Source organism: Diadema antillarum, unplaced genomic scaffold, assembly GCF_040938485.1.
Source record: "Diadema antillarum isolate AM-2024a unplaced genomic scaffold, OU_Dant_1.0 seq00000413_RagTag, whole genome shotgun sequence".
Classification (NCBI taxonomy): domain Eukaryota; kingdom Metazoa; phylum Echinodermata; class Echinoidea; order Diadematoida; family Diadematidae; genus Diadema; species Diadema antillarum.
The window spans coordinates 1487665-1513031 of record NW_027271399.1 but is presented as its reverse complement, the minus strand read 5'-3'; the positions used below and the strand labels follow the sequence as shown (position 1 = coordinate 1513031).

Genomic DNA, 25367 nt, shown 5'->3' with positions numbered 1-25367 from the left:
AGTTCTTATCGAAATGCACTTGTTACCTTTCAACATACATTGTGTTGGGTCAAACATACTATCTTTTGCCTGCGTTTAAAGTCCCATAGCTTTGACCAATGGACAACTCGCATTCCCAATTTATGGCACGTCTACACTTATGGTTTATTGAGAAAAAGAATGATATCTTCTTATAATTTAAGCTTTATTGCGAACTTTTTATATGGTAGGATGTTTTGTGATACAACTGACCTACACATAATTAATCATGCATCAAATATGACAACTCGAACATATTTAAGTCACTGCTCCCAATGGTAAACAATACCTTTAAAAACATTTGAAAATGCTTGAAGTCCACAGTCACACCTAAATCAAATGATTCGTGGCTTACTCTTTAAATTGTTGTAGAACTAGCTCCATATGACATCACATAAAGCATATCAGTATAGAAACGACGAGCTTTACATGTTTTATTTCTGATATAGTTCAAATAGATTTTGAATTGATGTAAAATGTGAAAGTCCACTGTCCTTATCGTCGTGACAATGACTGCTGGACTATGGCTACATTGTGTACATGGTCGTGATTGTAATGTTTACTTTCCGGACCATGCATCCGGCAAAAAGAATGGACAAAAAAAAAATGGCTCTGAGTCTAACGTCCTATAGGCTTTTCATCTCAGTTTCGGGTACATCTTTTCAAATAAGGCTTTCAATTTTACTGACCAACACCTGCGACCACAGACCACACGACCTGTGTCTTAAGCTTTGTTTTTGTTTTGTTTTGCCCTTTCTGTAGCGCTGCACAAAAAATGAATGGAATGCGTTCCGTGTTCTTCTTTCTTTCCACTTATTCTGTCACTCAAGTGCAAACATACTTTCCTTCGATCATTCCTTTCTCAAATTCATCATTGCACGTACTCCTCCTCCTCCTCCTCCTCCTCCTCCTCCTCCTACTACTACTACTACTATTGCTACCACTACTCTAGTAATGTCGAGTAAGCCCTATACGCAAGTATACTTCGCGTCTAGTTCTAAGTTCTTCCCTACCCTTGTTCTTTTTGTCTCAATAACTCTTTTTTTTTAAACTTTGTTAAAAGAATTCTCACGCACAGAATGTTTAACCGCTTCTCTGTTTAGAGCCGATTGCTTTACTGACAGGATACCAGTTGCAGCATAATCGGCCACCTGCGTCACGACTCTGGAATTCACGTATCACTTTTCTGCTTTAGTTGACAGCAGGAAAGTATGTAGAATAACTAACTTACCACTCGCACATGTCACCACCACCAGAAAAATGGAAGACAGGTGTATTCTGCACGCCATCTCTGATCCCCAGTATTGAGCCAAATTCACTGCTAAATTCCTCTTTTGAGTAAAAGGGTAATTAAAACGATGACCAGTATAGGAGGAAATGGATCAATCACACATTCCTTGCTAGTTTTCTGCGATAGAACAAAGTCACCAGGTAGCAAGGGGCGGTGGAAGTTTTCCTGCTATGCGATATGCACAAAACCGACGGCTTACACCACAAGAGGTCCACCAAGCCAGGGATGTACTGATAGACGCTGGTGACAGGTCGTACGTCCGTCCTGTCAGGACTACCATGCTCCTATTTGGTCCTCCTCTGCAACACAGTCTGCGACCGGAAATGTGGTGGCGCCCTGTTATTGCAGCAGCTTTCCTCGTGAACTTTAAGCCGGAAGTTATACCGGTAGCTTTTGCGGGAACCAGTCAGCTATCTGGTGAAGTGCAAATTTCCCTATCCTGAAAATGTTTTCTTAATGCTCTGAAAATGCCCCGACTGCAGAGCAGCCTGATGAAAACAAGGATGGCCTCATGCCGGAATTACGTGTGCGGGTCCTTCTCCACAGTCTTCGAAAAATCTAAGGGTCAACACAGATACTCTGGAGCAGGTAACGTGACAGGATAAACAAAGAAGAGGAGGAGGAGGGGAAGAAACGACGACGACGACGAAGAAGAAGAAGAACAGGAGAAGAACAGGAAGAACAAGAAGAACAGTAACAACAACAAACAACCACGACAATTTGTCCTTTCTTCTCAAAATCTTAAAGACGCTGTATTTTACTGGCAGTGTTTTGAAAGGCTCTTTGACGAGCATACCTTTGCATGTACGGCGAAAGTGAGCGGTGGGGATAGCTGCACAAAGGAAGGAGCCAGCGCAAGGCTTGAGCAAATGAGTATTAATTTACTGGCATTAGCTCCGTAGAATTTTCGTGTTTCACATATCAGGTTTACTTATCCTTATAAATGGAACGGTACAATCGCATTATTAAAATCATGGTAGCGATCCTAGAATTCTTAACAAGAACTCGTTCATTTCAAAGCTATTGAATGGAAGTTTAAGATATATCCTTTCAATATCCATTCAAAGGACGAAGGGCAAGGTGGAACTCCTGGAAACACGCAGAACATCTTTCAGTGACAGTGTCCTACTTTCAATGGCCATGTTACGTAACATCATGTTACAAAAGTCCCTCTGTCGATCTATGTAATAGTCCCAAAATGGGAACCTTGTTACGTACGTCAAAATGTCATCCGAACCTGACTCTTTCAAAACAAGCCCGGTTAAAAATGGGCTGTTCGGGCTGCCATAGAGGTGATGGTATCGTTCTTCTGCCCACTGTGAGTATATGCCAGCATGAAAGGAAGATAATTGGAACAAAGAGTGTTTACACCCTAGTGGTTCATCTCATGATCTCCAATGGTCATGCCATTATCATTGGCAACCGGATGGTATGCAATGTCACCGACGCTCTGGTATTTTAGTTCTGAGAGAATTAACGACTTCATTTATTATGCTTCTGGTCGGTGAGGGTCTCACGCAGGGGGCAAATGCCCGCACTTGTCTGGTAGCGGCGTAAAAGGTGCGTATAGCCCCATGAGCGGATTATGACCATCTTGCATTATGAGTCAAAGCACTGTAATGAGTGCATTTCAAAAGGGGCAACGCACGTTTAGTACTCATTCAGTACTCGTTTTCTTGTTCTTTTGTTCTTGTCGAGAACTACTGCTAGCTTATTGCCCTGAGGTCTAAATAGAGCAAAGCAGGTTGTGACAAAGCTGATTCTGTCTCAGTTGCCTGGCGGATAGCCTGATGTCAATCTCCTTCACCAGGTTACCAATGAGAAGATTTCGGTTCCTAATAGAAGAGAACAAATCAAGAGAGCTGCCGCTCTCGAGTAAACAGTCAGTTGATTTGGATGTCAAGTAAGTCGTAGAAAAAAAAGTACTCAGTCTAGAAGCTCTTTTGAAAATGACAGATAATGAAGCGCTGTAAAAACAATTTGAGACAGACAAAACCTAATACCCACTAAACAAACAAACGGCTAAGAATGTAAAAGCTAATGGACTGGGAAGGGAATGGTGCAAAATGAGGGATTTATTCCATGTAATGCCGAATAGAAGAGCATAGTAAAACAGAGTGTATATTTTGACAATGTATATTGTCATGTGGCAGTTCTCTATGTATATGCGTTTGAGGAATAATAACGACTTACCTACAATGAAAAGATGTAAGCGTGGAAACCTGTTACTATAAGGTATGTTCTTGCAAATTATTTCCGAAGCCGAAACTACTGATTCATCTACGTATCGAGATATATATATATGTATATATATATATATATATATATATATATATATATATATATATATGTATATGTATATATATATATATATATATATATATATATATATGTGTGTGTGTGTGTGTGTGACGGAAGAATGACTCGCAGACGTTGCAGTGATGTTCACTGTGGCCTTTATTTCCCAAGCTTTCGACTGTGTAACCAGCCTTTTTCAAGGGCTTGATGAGACATAAATATAAAAGCAAAATAGCAACCAATTTGCATGCATTTGAACAGAAATAGAAAATAATGATAATAAGAAGCCAATTAAACGGAATATAGACAGCAACAAGACATTCACACCAATTTGCATTGCGGCCAAGCCCGCTTTACGTTATATATATATATATATATATATATATATATATATAGTGCGAGAGATTATTCCATTCCCTGATGAAGGCCTAACTACAGGCCGAAAGCTCGACTGATTAAAAGGGAGACTCAAGATAGCAACGTCCGCCTCAGTCCAATTTCTTTCAGTATTATATATATATATATATATATATATATATATATAAAACCACAAAAACAATAATGATAATGATGATAATAATAATAATAATAACAATAATAATAATAATGAAATAATAATTCTGACGTCCGCCTCAGTCCAATTTCTTTCAGTATTATATATATATATATATATATATATATATATATATAACCACAAAAATAATAATGATAATGATGATGATAATAATAATAATAATAATAATAATAATAATAATAATGAAATAATAATATTTGTTTGTGTTGTGTGATATTCGATGCATTGTTAATATACAATTTCAATATGTAAATGCATATCCCGTAAGTTCAGAGGCAGCAATGTGTCTAATCTATGGAATTTAAAGAGTATTAGTTAATTATTGCCTCTTTCAGACATTTGAATCTTAATTTTTTTCTGTCATTTTTTGCCTTTCTTTATCTCTTTTTTTTTCAGGTGACTTACTGTTGACCTGGAATCGAGTGAAGATGGTTAAACCAGGGAGCATCTCTCTCTACCACCCTGATGAAACTATATTCACATCACGTGTGTTTGAGCAGAAAGAGTTCGCATGACAATGTATATACATAAGTCTTCCGTAAACGACATCTCAAGTTTACATAAGCACCAACTTACCCTTTTGTAATTCCACTTATGACGGTCAGCATTCGTCCACTGATAACGAGAGTGACCAGTTCCGGCTCGACACGTACATAATATACTTACAATGACGCCATTTCCTCACATTTCCTTCCGTACGTTTGACCACTGACCGTAACAGTCTCTTGGTGTTCACCGCTTCCTTCCAGCTTTCCGCCATTTGGTATCTTTGTTTAAACCCTTTTGGTATTAATGGTCAATTTAGTCCATAATGGGAGGAAATGCCGTAGCAGCATTATACGGGGATGTTTGAAATGAAAAAGAATACAATGACTCCAGGCATATTTCTTGTTTGTGCCATAGTTTTCCTCAAGCGTGAACTATTTCGTTGATGCCCATGCAGACATGCATACACACTTACATATCATTATTTTGATGTACACACACACACACAAACACACACACACACACACACACACAAACACAAACACACCTCTATTACGTAGGCCCAAAGAAAATGGGTTTCCATCGTGATTCGAGCCCATTTGTTTCTGATCAGTTTTCCCTTTGTTTGTTTGTAATGTATACTTATATATACACGTATATATATATATATATATAATGTGAATATATATGTAATATATATGTATAATATATATATGTAATATATATATATATATATATATATATATATATATATATATATATATAATAGATATATAGATATATATAAATTATATATGCATACGTTAGGATCCTTGTCATCTTTTACTCACTGGATACGACAGTCACGCTTTCGCCAGCATGCTCCTCCCCTGTATATCAGAATTCCGCGTAATCATTTCTTCCATTTTCATTTATCTCGAGGAGGAAACGGAGCTAGTGGCGGCTGCTGCTGATTGTCCTTTCCGTTGCTCTCAGCTGGTCTAGAGAAAGTTTTGACAATTAGGTTTTTTCGCGTTTATTTTGTTGGCAATGTATATCAACTACCCCTCCAGCTATTATGTGCTTTCCACAAGAAAAGTAATAGTAATTGACGGTGAATGGAATTTTTACCTTTAATGTCATGGTTGTAATGCAACTGTGTGTTACTTTCATGTGTAGGGTAGGCACACTTAGTAAATCTTTAAGAGGTCAAAACTAGAGGCAATCACAGTCTACTGATGTAAATATTTCTTTTCAGTCAGGACCTTTGCAAGTTTTTATATTTTCACCAAAAAAAAATTGTCCTTCCATTTGTCTTGTTTTCTCACGCCCCTGAAGTAACACGATTATCTGGCTATTCTCAGATAGGATTAATCAAAGGGCATGTCTACCATACAAGCATGCACTATTCTCATAATTGTATAGGGCCCTGATTTCGACATTACCTAAGTACTAGCGAGCAAACCAAAGCAACATAGCTGATAAATTATACTGATTAGCAAGCAAACCAAAGCAACATAGTTGATAGATTATACTGGTTCGGTGTTATTGCTGGTGTTAGTGCTATTGTGAGTATCTCGACACTGGCAACAGCGATAAGGAACTTGAAAACACTGTAAGTAGGGTTTAGCAAGACAGTGATAGAAGTGTGTGCTGTATACTAGTAGTTCAAAGTCGGTGCTGAGTGCAGCTGTTAGTGCTATCTGAATACTAGTACGAGCGATAATCTCAAACTTGAAATCTGTCGGTGATGGCAGGCTGACCTTAAAATCAAGTTTCGGTAGCTGGTGTTGGGGCCCGAGCCAGATATCTTTTGCTGAGAGCAAGGAGTTCTGCCATACGAAATGAGCCCCACAAGTCTTGTTGCCGTTTTACGTGTTTAAGGAAACCAAAACCAAAAGAGCAAAGCGGATTGAGTGAAAGCAGCAACATTAGTAGAACACATCAGTGAAAGTTTGAGGAAAATCGGACAAGCGATGCAATAGTTATGAATTTTTATTTTTTGAGTTTTTCAATGTTTTGTTGTCATAAAGACTGGATAATGAGACTACTTCAGTTTATGACATTATGTGTGGACAACAATATGAAGAAAAATTGATATAAACAAAATCCAACATATTTTCACTTTTCCACCTTAACGAAAGAGCACTTGACTTACCTCTTTCAGAAAGCAGGGGAGTGATGTCAGTATAACAAGTTGATTGAATGCGTAATTTTCATGAAAAATGAATTTTTGTGGAATTCTTCTTTTATCTTCTTTATATTGTTGTCCGCACATGACGTCATAAGTTCTAGCAGTCTCCTTATCCAGTCATTACAACACCAAAAACTTCTAAAATTCATAACTTTTGCATCGATTGTCCGATTTTCCTTAAGCTTTCACTGATGTGTTCTACAATGTTGCTGCATTCATTCAATCCACACTGCTCTTTGGGTTTTGGTTTCCTTTAAGAGCAAAAAGCCCCCCCCCCCCAAAAAAAAAAAAAAAAAAAAAAAATAAAATAAAATAATACTCTCGTCACACTTGTGGTTGACTTAGCAAAATATCGTCCATTTCAAGTTTGGCGTTTGTGACTTAGCATTGCTATATATGTGCGAGACCTGCATTTTATCTATGAATGCATGTCGTCTCCACTCACATCTAGTACGTACATGCATAGACTGCTGCTATAAATCAATAATCACCCATGAAAACTACACGAAGACATGACCATAATCATTATGAATGAATGTCTGGACACAAAGGCAAAGTCGCTGTATTTTGGAGATATTGTATTACGAAGTTTGATGCATTTTAATTCTTCTTTCACGTGACTCTTCTACTGCAACGTTTCCCTTGGCCGTACTATTTCATATTTCACTTGCATTAAGAGCAACCACCTTTTTACCGGGTATCATCTTTTTTTATCTCTCCTGCAATTCCTGAGAAGAAAACGCTAGTGTTTGGGATCGATAATCATGATCGATATCGTTTGCGTACCCAATTTGACCGCCAGCGTTGGTACTAGAAGGGTTAAAGATATTCAAACATTCATCTATATTTTTTCTAATAGACCGACGTTTGTAAATTAATCTATGGTTTGACCTTTTGGGAAGGAAAGATAAACGAGGATACAAGGGGTGAAGTTGCTGCCAGCACAACAGTCAACCGAAGCAATCTGACAAACAGATCTTTGGTTTATAGAAATATGATCAATTATAAAACAACGAAATGTACGCACATGATGAGGCCATGTACAAATGTTTGTGTTAGCACATCATTAAAGTGGTTTTTTTTTAAGATAATGATAAGGAAGCTTATAGTTCTATAAGTACTATGAATTAAAAGTCGCACTTTTGCTGGTTTTGGTATATACAACGTACATTGAATACAAATTACTACTGTAATAATGGGTTTTTAAGTGGTATCTCCGCCTGAATAAAAGTGGTCGGACTACCCAAACCAATCAATGTATGCTCGGACAGTAATATCAGAGTGTATGGCATATGTCACTGAAATAAATCATGACATAATCTATAATCAAACATTGCAAGTTCATATGCCTCTATTTTGCAACCCTGAAAAACAGGTCGTATAATAGATTTCTGTAGAATATATTCGGTCCCCGAAAAAAAGAAGTCCAATCGTTATTCTCGGTACAAAAATGGAACGTTTTCTCAAGTGACATGGGGTTAGATTTTCGTATCTTTCAAAAAAGAAAACACCCAAACAAATAAACAAACAAACAAAAAACTCTGAGGTGTATTACCGTAAGATTTCATACACGATGTTGGGAGACATTTTTCTTCAGCCATGCAAAATTGTGTGACATTTCCAAAAGGGATGTATGACTTTTAAACACACATATGTACACAAAATGTACTAAAGGATGAAAACATTATAACGAAAAAGGCTATAATTTTTGTGTGAGTAGAGCTTCAAATGTGTAGCAACAGCACAGTCAATTCAAGCACTCTTCGAAGACTTAGTGATGTGATAATGATGCCAAAACAGAAGAACAAATATATTACAGCTTAGATTCGAGAAGACCAGCAATGGCACAACTTACGGGTCTGGACAAGAAATATTATAAACAAGTGTAAAAAAAAGTGTTGTGCACTGTACTCCGTGTTTGCTGAAACAGAGAATCTCTGTAGGCTACCTGGTGTCATTTTCATACTCAATAGTAGATTCGTAAGTCATGTCTTTTTCGGTCGAGCTGTAACGCGGGTTCCAGACAGAATTACCATTCATGCCGTTACTCGTGTGTCCTACGTAATCCATGACAAATTCATCCGTAATGTAATCATTACCATCATACAGCCCATAGGAGGAGCGGCGCGACCTAAGGAAGAGAACGACCAGAGCGACGGCTATCCCCAAGAAAAGGAATCCTCCAACGGACAACCCTACCGCGAGAGGAACATTGACGCCAGTTTCAGGTAGCACTGTGGACCCAGCAATCTCAGTGATAGCCGATGTTTCTGGTGCGATGGTTGGAGTACTCGCTCCCTCTACGGTCGACCCCTTTGATGCCGTTTCATACGTTGCGTCCGATGGTGCCATTTCAGTCGTAACTAATGTTTGTGGTTCAGTAATGTCAGTAGGAGATCCGGTGGTTGGAATATTGGAAGACTCCTCTGTTGAGGAAGTGACTGTAAGTTTGATTCCTGTTGGGGTTGTTGCGGGAGTTGATATATCACCGAATGTAGAAATTATTGTTGCATCACTTGTCGCTATTTCTGTTGATAGAATATTGGCATCACTAGTTGATAATAATATTGTTGGAGTAGTAGTCAGTACGTCACTCATTGGTGTCTTGGTATTGGTGGATGATTTTGTTGTCGATTGAGTCGTTGAAATTGGAGTTGATGCATCGCCAAACGTAGAAATCATTGTCGTTGCACCATTTGTTACCATGGCCGTCGTCAAGATACTGGTATCAGTAGTTGATGATTTAGTCGAGGTGAAAGTGACTGCATCACTCAGTGTTGTCATGGTGTTAGATGATGATTTTGTTGTCGACTGTGTTGTCGGATTTAGAGTTGATATATCACCTGATGTAGAAATCATTGTTGTTGCATCACTTGTTACAATGTCTGTTGTCAAGATACTGGTATCAGTGGTTAATGACTTGGTAGGAGTGAAAGTTACTGCATCACTCAGTGTTGTCATGGTATTAGATGATGATTTTGTTGTCGATTGTGTTGTCGCTATTGGAGTTGATGCATCACCGAATGTAGAAATTATTGTTGTAGCATCATTTGTTGCCATTTCTGTTGATGGAATATTGGCATCACTAGTTGATAATATAGTATGGGTAGAAGTTAGTGAATCACTCGTTGGTGTCATGATGTTGGTGGATGATTTTGTTGTCGATTGTGTCGTCGAAACCTGAGTTGATGCATCGCCGAACGTAGAAATCATTGTTGTTGCATCACTTGTTACAATATCTGTTGTCAAGATACTGGTATCAGTGGTTGATGATTTAGTCGAGGTGAATGTTACTGCATTAGTCAGTGTTGTCCCGGTGTTAATAGACGATTTTGTTGTCGAGTGTGTTGTCGGATTTAGAGTTGATATATCACCTGATGTAGAAATCATTGTTGTTGCATCACTTGTTGCCATTTCTGTTGATAGAATATCGGCATCACTAGTTGATAATATAGTAAGGGTAGAAGATAGTGAATCACTCGTTGGTGTCATGGTGTTAGATGGCAATGTTGGTGTTGATTGTGTTGTTGAAATTGGGGTTAATGCATGACCAAACGTAGAAATCATTGTTGTTGCATCACTTGTTACAATGTCTGTTGTCAAGATAGTGGTATCAGTGGTTAATGATTTGGTAGGAGTGAAAGTTACTGCATCACTCAGTGTTGTCATGGTATTAGATGATGATTTTGTTGTCGATTGTGTTGTCGCTATTGGAGTTGATGCATCACCGAATGTAGAAATTATTGTTGTTGCATCACTTGTTGCCATTTCTGTTGATACAATATTGGCATCACTAGTTGATAATATAGTATGGGTAGAAGTTAGTAAATCACTCGTTGGTGTCATGGTGTTGGTGGATGATTTTGTTGTCGATTGTGTCGTCGAAATCGGAGTTAATGCATCGCGCAAAGTAGAAATCAGTGTTGTTGCATCACTTGTTGCAATGTCTGTTGTTAAGATACTGGTATCAGTGGTTGATAATCCGGTTGGGGTGAAAGTTACTGCATTACTCAGTGTTGTCATTGTGTTAGATGACGATTTTGCCGATGTTGCCGAATCGAGTGTTGTTTGTAATGATGTAGATTCCAGAGTTGTTGCCTCGGCAGTTGTTGACGTTGAAGAATATGTTGTTGCAGGAATTGTATTTACATCTGACGCACTACTGCTAATCATCTCGGACGTCATGCCATTCCTACGAGTACTTGATGATTGTTGAGAAGCAATGTCCATGGATGTAGAAATGTGATTGCTTGTTGATGATGGGCTCCTTGCTAATGGATCAGTTGTCGAGTTTGTCATCATTGTGCTGAGTTTCATGGTAGAGTAAACTGGCGACGAATAAGGTGGAGTTGTGTCACTGCGTGCATCGGTAGTTGTTGTTTTCATCTCTGACGTAGAGGGAGTAAACGTTAATTCTGTTCTGGTGTTATCGACTGCAGTGACTGTCGTACTTGGTGTGGAAATCGTCGAAACACCCGACAGTTTTCTGTTAGCTAGCATTGTAGACTGAAAGACTGTGGGTGGACTTCCAGAAGTTTGTATCGTGGTAGAATCAGTTCTCGTTACAAAAGTAGCGAGTGACGGGCTAGTGCTCAAGGTGGCGTCATTTTGAACTGCAAAATTTCCTGCTGATTTTTCTGCACGGGAATTCATCGTCAATATACCTGCAAACAAACACGAAAAAAAAATATGATCAGAAACACAGAAAGATATTTCATTGTAAAAAAAAATGCACGAGTTGTGCGTAATATCATCATAGTATGGTAAATGATTATGTAACAATGTATAGTTTGTTTCAATTAAAAAAAAATAGTTTTCTGATTATGCACAGTATCATAACATCTAATGTGAACACTATGAACAACACACTCGACTACATTATTGATCAAGTTGAAAGTGTTGAAACAAAACAAACAAGAACGCAAAACTTCATAAAGGGTTATGCCAAAGAAATCGCATAGTCTAAAATGTGGCCATTTCGTGTTAGCATTACCTGGTGGTATTTGGCACCGTTCGCCCCTAAAACCTCCACTGCAGATGCACGTGAACGTGACGTCACGACTGTAGCATATCCCACCATTAAGGCACGGGGAACCAGCGCATCTGTCATCTATTGTGTGAAAAAAAAGGATACAGGGAGTCGTTACATTTTGTTTTACGAGCTTTTAAAAGCTGGTGCTTGGACCCCTAACATTGCCTAATCTTGGAGGGCAGAAGGGACTTGGCCACATGTTCGAGATTAACATTGATAACGGTTAGAGAGTATCACGTTCAAATCAAACAAGGCCATGATGTTCTTGCCTCATAATGCGAAGTTTCTATTATTCAGCAGAGACCCAAGTTTGAATTCCTCAATTTTGAAAAGTCCAAAATGCTAAATCATTGAAACATTTAAACGACGTGAAGAAAAAAGTGCAAAATTGCCTAAACATCTAAAATCAAGAAATCATATAAACATGATGGGAAGTGCTCATATTCATTTTAAGAGAGGTGAGCATCCAAGAAAATTTTCGAATCAAGTTACTCCTCAAGATACAATGCAATGCATTATGATAGTACTGGATAGTATGACCGCTGTTTTTAGCATTGCCGCATATGTTTTATACTTACATGTTTTAGTGATGTCAACATGTCTTATCCGAACGTATGCTGCCTCAGAAGCATTCACTATGGTAGCTTCAAATCTTATCTGCGAAATTAAAGCAAAATTCACTGAAGATTTAACGCTAAGAAATGTGAAAGACATCAAATAAGATGTAATATGTTTTAGCTGTCTTCCTCTTCTCTTGAGAAGAAATCATCGTAAAAGCTAACTTTGCAATAAAAAAATCAAAGGTTGTTATCACATATCATTAGAGAAGCGCGGGTCAATATTCTTTATATACAGTAGGCCTACCTTTAGGTATGGCTTGCCCATGACCCAATGGAATGAACAATGATTTATTGTACAGTTAATGATCTTTTTATGTGGAATCCCAAGCTATGATTGTTTACGATTCTACACGTCATAGGATTAAAGCTGAAACAAAATGTCATAGCATCAAAGGGGAAAACACCCACCGACATTTGCAAGTTTGAATGAATTAAATCTGGTAGTTACTATTAGTCACTCTCACCGCAGTTGTATCTGACTTCAACTCTATCCTTGGAGAATCTTCCCAGGAACCCGATCCTTTGAAGTTATCGCCAACTTTGAGGAAGTCTCTGCCATTCGATGTGGTGAGAACACAAAGTGCATTGTGGAAACCTGCGGGCATCTGGTACTGAAAGGTGAGCTCGAAGCTGTCGATGGTGGCAGCAGACATGGCGGGACTCGTCAGTTCGGCTCTGCCGTACGTGCCAGGGCGTATGTCGACGTAGGCATATGACGCAGTACCTAATAGCGAAGGTTAATAAGTAACTAATTAGCATTAGTGGGTCGAATTTCGAAAGTGGATATCATAGACATGCTTGTAATACAAACATTGTTCTACAGCTGTGCAGTGCAAAAACGTTGCTGACATCACAAAGACGGCGCAGAAAACCATAGGAAAAAAAAGGAAAAATCTTACAAAATGTTCAACATTAACTATGCATCGTCAGAGAGGCATTTAAAACGCAGCCTGATAGAAGTTAATTTGTCCTATTTGTTGTAAATGTTAGTACTGCAATCACTAAATAGGGGTCACCAGTATTACTGCTTCTACAGTTTTTGAGCTTGTACAATTTTCACTAACAACACTCTTCTTACTGTTATGACATCCACTACCGCCACTGTAAATTTGCAGACAGTTTAAACCACACATATTTTTTTTTCTCTGTCAATATGACTATAACTATCTTCTCGCACAATATTGCTTCTACAGGTCTTCTTTTTCTCAAGTTGCAAATACCGCTCCTGAAGCTGCCACTATTTCCTATTATTTCCACTACTACTACTACTACTGCTACTACTGCTGCTACTACTACTACTGCTGCTACTACTGCTACTACTGCTACTACTGCTACTACTGCTACTACTACTACTACTACTACTGCTACTACTGCTGCTACTACTTCTACTACTGCTACTACTGCTGCTACTACTACTACTACTGCTACTACTACTACTACTACTACTACTTCTACTACTACTACTACTACTACTGCTAGTACTACCTCTATACCACTACTCCTGCTGTGTTGCTGCTGCCTCTATACTATTCTTTCCCTCTCCCTCCCAGTCTCGATTTTGCTCTCTATCACTATTTTCCCTTTTCCTCTTTATGAATGGAAGTAGGTAGTAACATTATGGTGTCAATGGAATTCATGTGTTGTTATTTTGTTTACTTTTATTCGGGAATGTAATGTAATGTAATGTAACGTAATGTAATGTAATGAAATTCGATGTATCATATCATATCTGTGTATCTGTATTAAATTTCATGTGAGAAAGAGAACACAAAAAGTATTTCCACAGCCTGGACAAAAATACCGTAGACCTGCATCTGTGTCAAATACAGGCAACCGCTTTTACACCTTTTTATTGTAAGTATTTCAAATGCTACTCTTGTGCTTCTAATTGACCTATCATTCCCGTGTCATTGCTTATTGTTTAACTTGAATATCTTTTTATCAGAGACGTGGGGTTATTGATATTAGGACAATATTAGAATTCATACCCACACACATATGACACGGGACACGACCAGCACCAGCACCACCAATACTGCTGACGCCGTGGTTATAACGATTCGACTTTTGAAATAGTAAATAATCGCTTATAGCGACCATTATTTTAGGACCCCAATTGCAGTTTAACATTGTGTGTGTGTGTGTGTGTGTGTGTGTGGTTGGGTGTGTGTACATTCTTTTTTTTACCTGTCACCGGATTACTTTGGTCCTGTGTACTCTTCCATCGTACGGGCGAATCTGAGGTGATCCACTCACACAGGCCTTCTCCAAACGAGCAGCTCTGGGCAGTGGAATCTAAGCAGATTTGTAAATGAGGTCGAGTACTTTTCAATACCTACGATCACAATGCATTAGATACTTTGAAGAAAACTCTAATGAAGTCCATTTTGATGAACTATTTAGTCTTTTGTACTCTTCTTGAGCAGGGATTAATCTACTCTATAATACAAAAGCACTTGCTAGTAATATGGACAATTGGACACATGGAAATGAACTCATTGATGAAGTTCATATACTGTTCACAGATGTGATGAATATTAGAATAAGTCAACTCACATGCACGAAAAAAACCCACACATACAGGGTAAAGGAAGTGTAGACATCAAACATTCTTGTGACTTGATATCGGTGTGAGGATGCTATCACATTTATGCATTACTAAATCTCTAATGCTTTGAGCTTCGCTTGGAGGAAAATAGATAATATGAATAAAAGAAAAACTTACTAATTAAGAAAGAGAAGCACAAGAAGAAGACGTATAAGAAAAAAAAGAAAGATAAAATGGAAAGAGACGGAATTACATTTACAGGTTTTTCTTATGTCGTTATATAGGAATCTACTTGATGCATAATTTCTGACATTTCTGATGGTGTTGTTATTGAAAGTTGACATTCCATTGCCCTAATATTTCGCCCAAAGATTCGACTCAGGTCACTCTTTCTGCTTACAGCCTTTGTTAAACAAAACAAGTCGTGTTAAAAAAAAAAGAGTATCTGAAGCTTGAGAGGGCAGAAAGATCATGAGGTGAGAGTGAATTAATTCCTAACCTCCGGCTAGTTCACTGACATGAAACAAATGTCACCTGGTACAAGTTTTTTTGTCGTACCATCGGACATGAAGAAAACAAAGACTATATACGGTGAAGAAAGAAAGAAAAAAAGAAGATAATATAATTATTGATGAAGATGATGAGGGATTTGAGAAATAAAAGAAAGAGGAAGAAGGAAACAGAAAGAAAAAAGAAAAACACTCTAAAGAAGGGTTACACAGGACGAAGACTATAATATAGAAAACGTACAGACTTGATGATATTTAACTCTCTTCGTGCTACATTATATTACCCAATCATGGGTATGTGTGTGAAAATTGTGCACATTTTACTCTTCGGCACATAAAGGGTCAATTGATTATAAACGAACAAGAAAGAAGAGAAGGAGAGGGATATTAACGGAGAGCAATTAGAATCGAGGTTTCGTTTAAATCTTTGCGACTGTAATCCTGAAGAAATGAAAGAAATGATGACTTTTCGTTGATAAGTTATCTTGAAAAACAAATTTGAACTCACTAAAACTGCCCAGGTCAAGGTCCATTGCACCCATCACCACTACACCCCCCCCCCCACCCTCCCTCGCCACACAACACCGTGCGACATTCCACGTCCCCTTTAGCATACTTTCGATATGATTGCTGATAACATCCTCTTCGTTCATCATGATTCTTTTAAAGTTCGTAGGATACGGAAGAAAAAGAAACAAGAAAAAAATGCATCTATTTACTTTAGGCTTAATTGCAAAATGTTTATATGACAGGATGTTTTATCAAACAACTGATCTATATACACATATGCATCAAATGTGATATTCGAACTTTTTAAAAAATCCCTGTCCCCTAATGGCAAACAGTACCATTGATGCCAATTAAGACTTCATCTAGTGCCGGTAACGGCTTGGTGTTTATAAGAAACCAAACCCCAAATATGAATGGGTTACAGCTCGTTATTCCGAAGGTTCTTTAGTCCGAAAGTTCGTTATTCCAAAAGTTCATTAATCCGAAATTGTAATGAGGTTTGTTATTCTGAAGGTTCATTAATCCGAAAATGAAATAAGGTTTGTTATTCCGAAGGTTCGTTAATCGGAAAATGAAACGAAGCTCGTTATTCCGAAGGTTCGTTAAGGACCCTGTATCATTTCGGATCAACGAACCTCCGGAATAACGAACCCTATTTTATTTTTGGATTTCGGATTCTACAACATGCCTTTTTACACAACAAGTAGGCATACATAATCCATCGACTTGTTACTGACATATGCTAAGGGTAATAGTATTCCTCCTGCTTTCTGAAAGAGTAAACTCAAGAGGCTTTTAAATCATACTAGAAAATACGCTGTATTTTCGTTTAAAATATGAATATTGTCCATTTTGACGTCATGAAGCGTAGCAGTCTCATTATCCTTGTGCCAAAGACGGCACTGAAACTTTAACAAATCATAACTTTTGAATCAATTTTACGACTTTCCTCAAACTTTCACTGATGTGAAGACTACTAAAATTGCTGCTTTCACTCAAAAAAAGTTTGGGTTTGGTTTCCTTTAACGTAAACCTATTAATATCATGAATGTTGTGTGTTTGGTATATTTTCGAAGCGTTTTCCCACAAAACGCCTTCTCGAAAACTATCAAGTCAACGCCGTTTTCACGCGTGATCTATCTTTTGTATATTTGTACTTGTCATACTTGTTTGCGATACGAATATAGAGGTGAGGAAATCCGACACAAGAGACTTTGAACAATCACTCGTTAACGCCAGCGCTTTTGTTTTTAATTGCAAACTACTGCTGTGGAGGGCACATGGGCAATGTTTACTTATTAGCAGTTTGCCTTGATAATAGGGCAATGTTGAGTAGATAGTGGAAAATTAAATCATTTGCCCGTTGTCAGGTAAATTCTACAGCAACTTGAAAATAGCAAAATATAAGCCATCACTTTCTCAAACATGTGAAAAAGTCACCCAAATAATCAAGTGATAAAATTAAATATGCAAAGTGATGTCTATTCTTCTGCATATGTTTTTCATCAGTAGGTAATGAGTCAAATGTATGAGGAAAACATGAGCGAGTATTTGAGGAGGTGTGCTTTAATGATGTAATATGCATAATGTCATAAATTTCGAAGCAATTGAAAAAAAAAAAACAGAAGAAAGAGGTATTAATGATCGTCCATTCCTGAACCCTGTTCAGAAACTACTATATCTCTTTGACCAGGCAAAAGCATAAAACAAACAATCTTGAATTAGGTAACCTATAAGGGAAAAAATAATGATATGTATAAAAGACGTTTTGATGGCTGTTACATCTCTTGCAGTCAGAGCAAAGAAGTTTGATTCATTTTCATACATTTTGGTGACACTGAAACCGACAAATCTATTGGGTGACTTTTCAAACCATAGAAAAGACGCTAGGATCTTGACAACATTAAAATTTTATATGATAGGGCGCCTACTTAAAACATCTTGAGCTGTATACAGAAACTTGTTCATATTTATGTACATACAGAATTAATCACCCATGTACACTGTATATTTAGTGATAACTTTGAGCGAAGAAAACGGGTTTTCATCGGGACCGAACACACTGAACACCGAACTAGGGCTTTCTATAGCTCAGTCGGTAGAACACCGGTCTAGTAATCCGGAGGTCTGGGGTTCGAATCCCGCTGAAAACCCCTTTGTGTGTGTGTGTGTGTGTGTGTGTACCACATATATATGTATATGTATATATATATATATATCTTAATTAAACCTTGCATAACAATAATCAACAACATGTCACCTAACCGCTTTTGATCCAAAGTTTTAAGGTAGCAAGTACCAATTTCAAATCTGTATACAGTACCCATCATAGTGTTTTTTAAGTATCTGAGATGACAAAAAAAAGTGACATAGAGACTCCTTTAAATTAGTTTTTTGGAGCTTTGAATTGCCCATCCTTTACTGTACAAGCACAAACACACACACACTCACTTAATCACGAGTGAATTTTGGACTGCATAACAGCCAAATCTTAATAGAGGTATTGTCAAGTTATCCTTAAGCTTGATATTATCATGGAGCAGATTCTATTCATCAGCCTTGCAAAATACAAACACATTTGGCATCTGCTTTTGAAAAAAAGTAATAGGCTTATCATGAACAGTTTATTCCCCCCTCATAAGTAGAAAAGAGAGAAAAAATAAAACAAAATAACAATAGAGAAAAAGTCGAAGAACAAAAGCCAACTTACGCTGAATGCCTAAAAATGTCACTTGCAGCAGAAGAAACAGAGCAGACACACAACCTATGTCCATCCTGTTGTATTGATAGCGGTGCATTCTGCGGTAGATGATACTGTAGTAGCAAAGCGTCACAAGTTTCCCCGCTTCAAAAAATGACGCACTCTGTTTCCCTCAGTGTTTTATTCATCCTCTGATAAAAATTTTAATTGACATCAGGTTTGATAATCAAAATAGTCCTTCTGATGCTGCGTTTCTTGATGCTACAGTCTCAGGTATTATTATGACAGACACTAAGACGATGGTAGTTTATCCTTCTCCTTCTGTAAGGTTGTAGATTATTAATACGGCATAGCTGCATTATAAGGTCATTTGAAATCCACGCGCTCGTACCAACTGTTGTTTGCAAAGATGATAAGGGCGGACAATGTGCTCTTTACCGAATATCAAAGTCTGCGGCTGGTTGGCATTGCGCATTGAATTTGTTATAGATATACGGCTATACTGACGTGCGTAGGCTCTACTAATTATTGTATCTGTTCATTCACTGATGTGACGTTGCTCTGTAAAGACCTTATCTAAATGTACTCCCCCCCCCCTCAAAAAGAAAAAGAAATCGAGTGAAAATGTTCACTTTTGAAGGGGTGAATATCAGAAAAGAGTGAGTTTGAGTGAAATTTTCATTTTCACTCATTTTAGAGTGACCTCAGGATCACTCGAAGATTTTGGAGTGATCCCTGATAGGGTCACTCCAAAATTATTAAAAATGGAAATTTCCACTAAAAATTCACTCCAATTTCACTTTAAATTCACTCTTTTCTGTAATTCACTCCTTCAACAGTGAACATTTTCAGTCATTTTTTTTTTTTAGAGAGTACAGGTAGAAAATAACGATTGCTGAGAACCAGATCCAGGCGTGTTGATTTGAAGGATTACAATGTCTTGGATATAACAAATCCGCAAGTAATATAAACAACTCAATGCTCGCGATTATTGTTAGTACTTAGTCAGGGCTATTCGAAATAACGCTATTGAAGTAATCGAACGAAAACCTTAATGAGCGAATGTGAATTTTAAGGATATGATATTGTAGATCCAGGAAGCGACAGCGGCTGTGATAATTTACCCGCATATGTTATAATCTTCCAATAGACACCCGCCTGTCATTCCATTGTCTTGCCTCAATTGCAGAATTCAAACAAGTTGCTGAAGGCACTCCAAAGATGGAATGAATTGTCATGATGTTGTCTCAATTGCGTACGATTTTATGCAATCTACCTGAGTGTAAGATCATTACGAATTATTTAACGCATTATTAGCTCTTGTCACAATTCAAATTCTAAATCATTAATTTGTTATGATTTGTGTTGACAATGTCTGCTGAAAGAAATACCCATAGCATACAATCATGTTAAATCTAGGAGACCTTCAAATTTTCTTTCTTTTCTTTCTTTCTTTCTTTTTTTTTTGTTGGGGGGGGGGGTGATAACAAAAGGATGGAAGGCGTGTCTTGAATAAAGGCTTACACGTTGCCTTTTGGCCTGGTATTTATGATCTAAGAGTCATAACCCAGTTTTGAATAAAGCAAACAAAAGCTGCAGCGTTAGTAAGCACGATGTAGTAAAATACACAGGAACGAAACCGCCTCTCACTCTCAAAGTTAAATTGGAAAAATATTGACTCCCAGGTTAGGATGTCATTTATCGCTTAATAAATTTATGAGTACCCCGTCCCTGTTCCATTATTATGCATGTTAGTACATGCCATGCAACATTCATGTGTGTGCTTGAAATAAGATTGCGAGCTTTGCAAAGGATAAGATGTTGTGAATACTGAATCAAAGCGTTTGCGATAACTTCTTTTTTTTCGTGCAATTGAGTGTTTTTTCATTTGACCTGTTTGAGGAGATATTCAAATTAATGGAAGAAGTCGCAACCATGAAAGTTATTATTCAGCTTCATATTTCGATCAATCATTTTAGTAAATATTCGGTCAAAGAATGTAACACTGTTTAAAACCCAGTCAAATAAAAAGGGCCGGGGAGACGCATCACATTGGCAAGGATATTCGAATACATATATATATATATATATATATATATATATATATATATTATATATGTTGACATTCACGTGACACCAAGTCTAAAGCTTTAATGCGCTTCTATATGAGACACTGCCATGTGATATAGCTCTCCGATCTCTCACCCTATTTCTTCCACGTCGTCGTCAATATCAATATGAGATAAGTATCGCTTGGAGAGTAACATGAATTCATTCAGATAAGAAATATACTTAATCCTTTCTGTGCTCTGAGTATGGATTGGCGCAGAAAATGTCATAACAATATGCATACTGCTCAAAGTCCATGGCAATTCAAAAAGAACGGGTTAAAAAAATATTCCCTTAATGCAATTTCAAAGTAAGCAATGTGTATCCAAACAAAGTCTAGTTGATATTACTCAATAAATAGAACAGACACGAACACATTGGAATTTCTAATGATTAAGAGCTGGTACACGACCAAAATTTTCAAAACTGAACACACTCATATTCTTATTGGCCGACTAACGAAATTGAACACAAGAACCTATTATAGTTAGGCCTTACTTCCTATGTTTGCATAATCATAACATGAAAAAACTCTACCCTGTTGACTTTGGGTAATAAGATGCATATGCGTACCGTTCTTTTAGTAACATCGTTATGAGGTATCAAATGGAGGATTATGATACTTATCGTTCAGCGTGGTCAGGCATAAATATACCGAACGTTATAAATACGCCAAATTTGAATGGTGCGGAGATTGGGAAGAAAGCACGTGTGATTATTAACTTGATCAGAATCGGCATAATCCTTTTTCCCTTTTTTTCATTTGTTTGCTTTTGTTTTTACGACTTCTTCCATCACTGACTAAAACTATGTTAATGACGAGGATGGTGTCGGGATGGAATTTAAAGTATGCGTCCCTCCGCAAATACCCAGTTTCTTTACCATATATATATATATATATATATATATATATACACACACATGTATATATATATATATATATATATATATATATGTGTGTGTGTGTGTGTGTGTGTGTGTGTGCATGTGTGTGTATACATACTGTAGTTACCGTGAGTTAATAACTTGCGCATGAACAATAAGGATGTCATTGTAAAACATATATATATATATATATATATATATATACATATATATTATATATATATAGTGCATGAGGCTGAATGCACTATAACAATATAAGCACCGACAAATTCTGAATTTGCCCCGAAGGCCAGTTATATTCAATGAGGCCGCAGGCCGAATTGAATATAATTGCCTGAGGGCAAATTCAGAATTTGGAGGTGCTTGGTACTTGTTATAGTGCAATAAGATGTCATGCACTATGTGTTATATAAAGTAGCATACATACCCAGGCAAGATAAATTGAGAAAATACGAAAGCCTAGATCATTTAAGAGTCTACACGTGTCTAGACAAGCAATAATACCAGTTTCTTTGAACCTGTGTAGACAAAATCCTGAAGATCCAATTCAACTATAGAGGCAAGGGTCTACGTGGTTATCTAACGTTTTCTAGGCCCTACGATAGGTTAGGTCAAGGGGCCCTGGCCTAACGTTTTCTACTAGATCTACGTCACTTACGAGCGACAGAGGTAACGTTAACACACTTGACCCTACAATACAGTGTAGGTCTACCATGGATCTAACAGTAACACGTTAGACGCCCTACTTACTGCACTGTGGGTCCAGGACCAGGACTGGATGATGTTTTGTAGGATTAGGGATCTACTGGATTTAAACACAAGGCTCGTGCCAGGCATCATTGAAGTCACCATTGCTGCACATGTAGATTCCGAGAGTGTGTTGTAAATGTCGTAGTAAAAGTCCATAGCGTAGCGTGATCAAAGAGCGCTTAGCGTATACCGTACACACGCTGCCCATTTCAACAGCGCACTTCCGCGTAGAATGTACGGAGAAAGCGGCACAAATCTTGGGTTGACTTGCTCAATACTGATCCGTCGGATTGATTCCTTCTTCAGAACAGCAGGAGTCCAAAATTCGTAGGGCGTATTTGATGGCGTCCTTTGTGTCCTTATTATCTAAGATACTGTTTATATAGATCAGTCTCTGTAAAAGTAGCTAACCTGTTCATTTCAGCTTCCATGTTTAAATCTACCGCTGAAAGTCTAGTCCCACACAGATAAGTTGCCGGCATAGCCAGCGAGAATCGAGAATAACGATAATATCGAGCAAAGCATATCGCGGTTATGGCGCAATCGCGTCGATGAGGTGCGGGATTCAGTACTCGATGATTAAAATGAGGGAGCAAAAACCGATATCAAATCGATAGTGGGTTATCGTCTGCAATCGTTATATTTTGCGTGCACTATAACTTTTGTCATGCACTGCCGGCCTGTATCATAAGTATGTATGCTATTTTATATATATATATATATATATATATATATATATATATGTGTGTGTGTGTGTGTGTGTGTGTGTGTGTGCATGTGTGTGTATACATACTGTAGTTACCGTGAGTTAATGATAACTTGCGCATGAACAATAAGGATGTCATTGTAAAACACAGGAAGTTTCATTTGTCTTGTTGCCATCCGTTTTGAATGCTGTTTTTTTTCATCTATCTCTCTCTTCCTCTCTCGTCTATAATGACCCATAATCTGCAGAACCCTCTGTGTGAGTGCTATCAGATTTGAATGCTATAAGTAGAATTAGGAGGGGAAAAATGAATGATTTGAAAATGTCGTCCTCTATTTAGGCAATTCCGATACTCTAATATCGAGTGGCTTTTTTCTCTTCTGTCTTTATGAATAAAATAGAAGACTTTGTAATCAAAATGATAGAAATCAATCAAACAATTTAATGCAAAATGCGAGCAATAACATTATTTTTGAATTACTCTAGCGGTTTTATCACCTTGTCTGTGAGAGGTATAAGTGTGTCCTTCAAATGAAAATGGAGCTTTGCTATTCGAACAAAAGTGCGAAAATTGCAAAATAGAAAAAACAACAACTGGCGAATCGCTTCCATGTTAAACGCCCATTAACCCTAACTAGGCCGGGGGGGGGGGGGGGGGGGGGGGGGCTCGGAGCCCCCCCCCCCCCTCGACATTCCGCGCGATGTATCGCAATCGCAAAAAGCTATCGCCGCGACGTTTCATGACTTTTTTCTTTCGAGTCTCCCGCATCTTTTGACACCAAATTTGCGACGCCCGGGCGCGTGGTTCCGAAGTTACGCATAAATATGTACATGCATGTCAGACCAAAAATTGCTCAAAAACGTTAATTCGTGTACAATTTCAATGCAAGCTATGCTTACAGGCAAATTTCATAAAAGCATGATTATTTGGGTGTTTTATTGATTAAAATCAATGAATAACATGTTTTCTTGTTCGGAGCGATGTCGCGGACAAATTTCATCGAAAAAAACAATGAAAAACATAAAGTCGAAAAAACAGAGAAATACATAAGAAATTCCAAAAAACAATAAAATACTTAAGAATTTTTTCTGATATCACAATTTCATCATGCATAGATTAGCATAATTTAGCATAAATGATGATTTTTTGAAAAAATAACTTCATGGTATTTTACATGACATCATAGGCAATGTGTGTGCCAATTTTCGTCGCGATCGCGCGGTCGACGGCCGAGATCTGGAGGGGGGCCTAGGAGCCCCCCGGCTCTATCAACTACCTAAATAGCCCGGCCTAGTTAGGGTTAAGACTCACTAGCGAAATAAAAACAAAAAGCAAAAGATGATACCGACCACGAAGGGACTCGAACCCTCAATCTTCCGATCCGAAGTCGGACGCCTTATCCATTAGGCCACGCGGCCATCTGCTGTTTCAGTAGGCATGCGAGAAGTATTATCGAAACACTTAACATTCAACCAATCGGCCAGCCTCTACATCACAGTTGTGTTTATTGATGGCTGTTACTATTAAGTTGAAATATGAATGCTGTATATAAACAAGAACAAGAAGAAGAAGAAGAAGAAGCACAACAACAATAACAGCAACAACAACAACTTGTCTCATCTCATAGTGCACTGCGAAAAAGAGTTGAGGTGAGAAGGGTATAGAGCTTTCCAATACCTATACTGCTGTGTTTACTTATTGCTGGTGCTTGAGATGATACCACTTTGTAATTTCTCCAAAAGATACGATGATAAAAAACTTCCATCAAATCATTTAAAGGACACAGTTTGCCAAAGCACAAGTGACGCTTGGCATAGAGAAGAGTAAAAAAAACAACAACAGCTAATAAAGGATAGAAAAAGTAAATTCCAATGAAATAATAATCAGAGATTGTTAGAAAAGTGTTGTAAGTCAATAATGGGGGATTTCATGTTTCAGGGTCTCTATCACACAATGATAATCAGATAATGCAGTAGACCCTACCACCGGTCCTACTCTATAATGTCCACCTGCTTTTAGCGACGTCCTTCAATGTATAATAGAGACACTGTATATAGTGGTCAACTGTTTTTTTTTCTTTGAACTGACGCACAATACAAGTGTAAGATTTTTTTTTAATCAATTCAGTTCAATTCAAGTATTATTTTTATAAATAG

At 37.7% G+C, this 25367-nt stretch overlaps 1 non-coding gene across 1 annotated transcript; it reads right to left on the bottom strand.

Moving 5' to 3' along the window:
- Nucleotides 1-24556: 24556 nt before the first annotated feature.
- Trnar-ucg (transfer RNA arginine (anticodon UCG)) lies at nucleotides 24557-24629 on the bottom strand. Its single transcript has one exon. It is a non-coding gene; the product is annotated as a tRNA-Arg (tRNA).
- Between the last annotated feature and the right edge of the window lie 738 nt (nucleotides 24630-25367).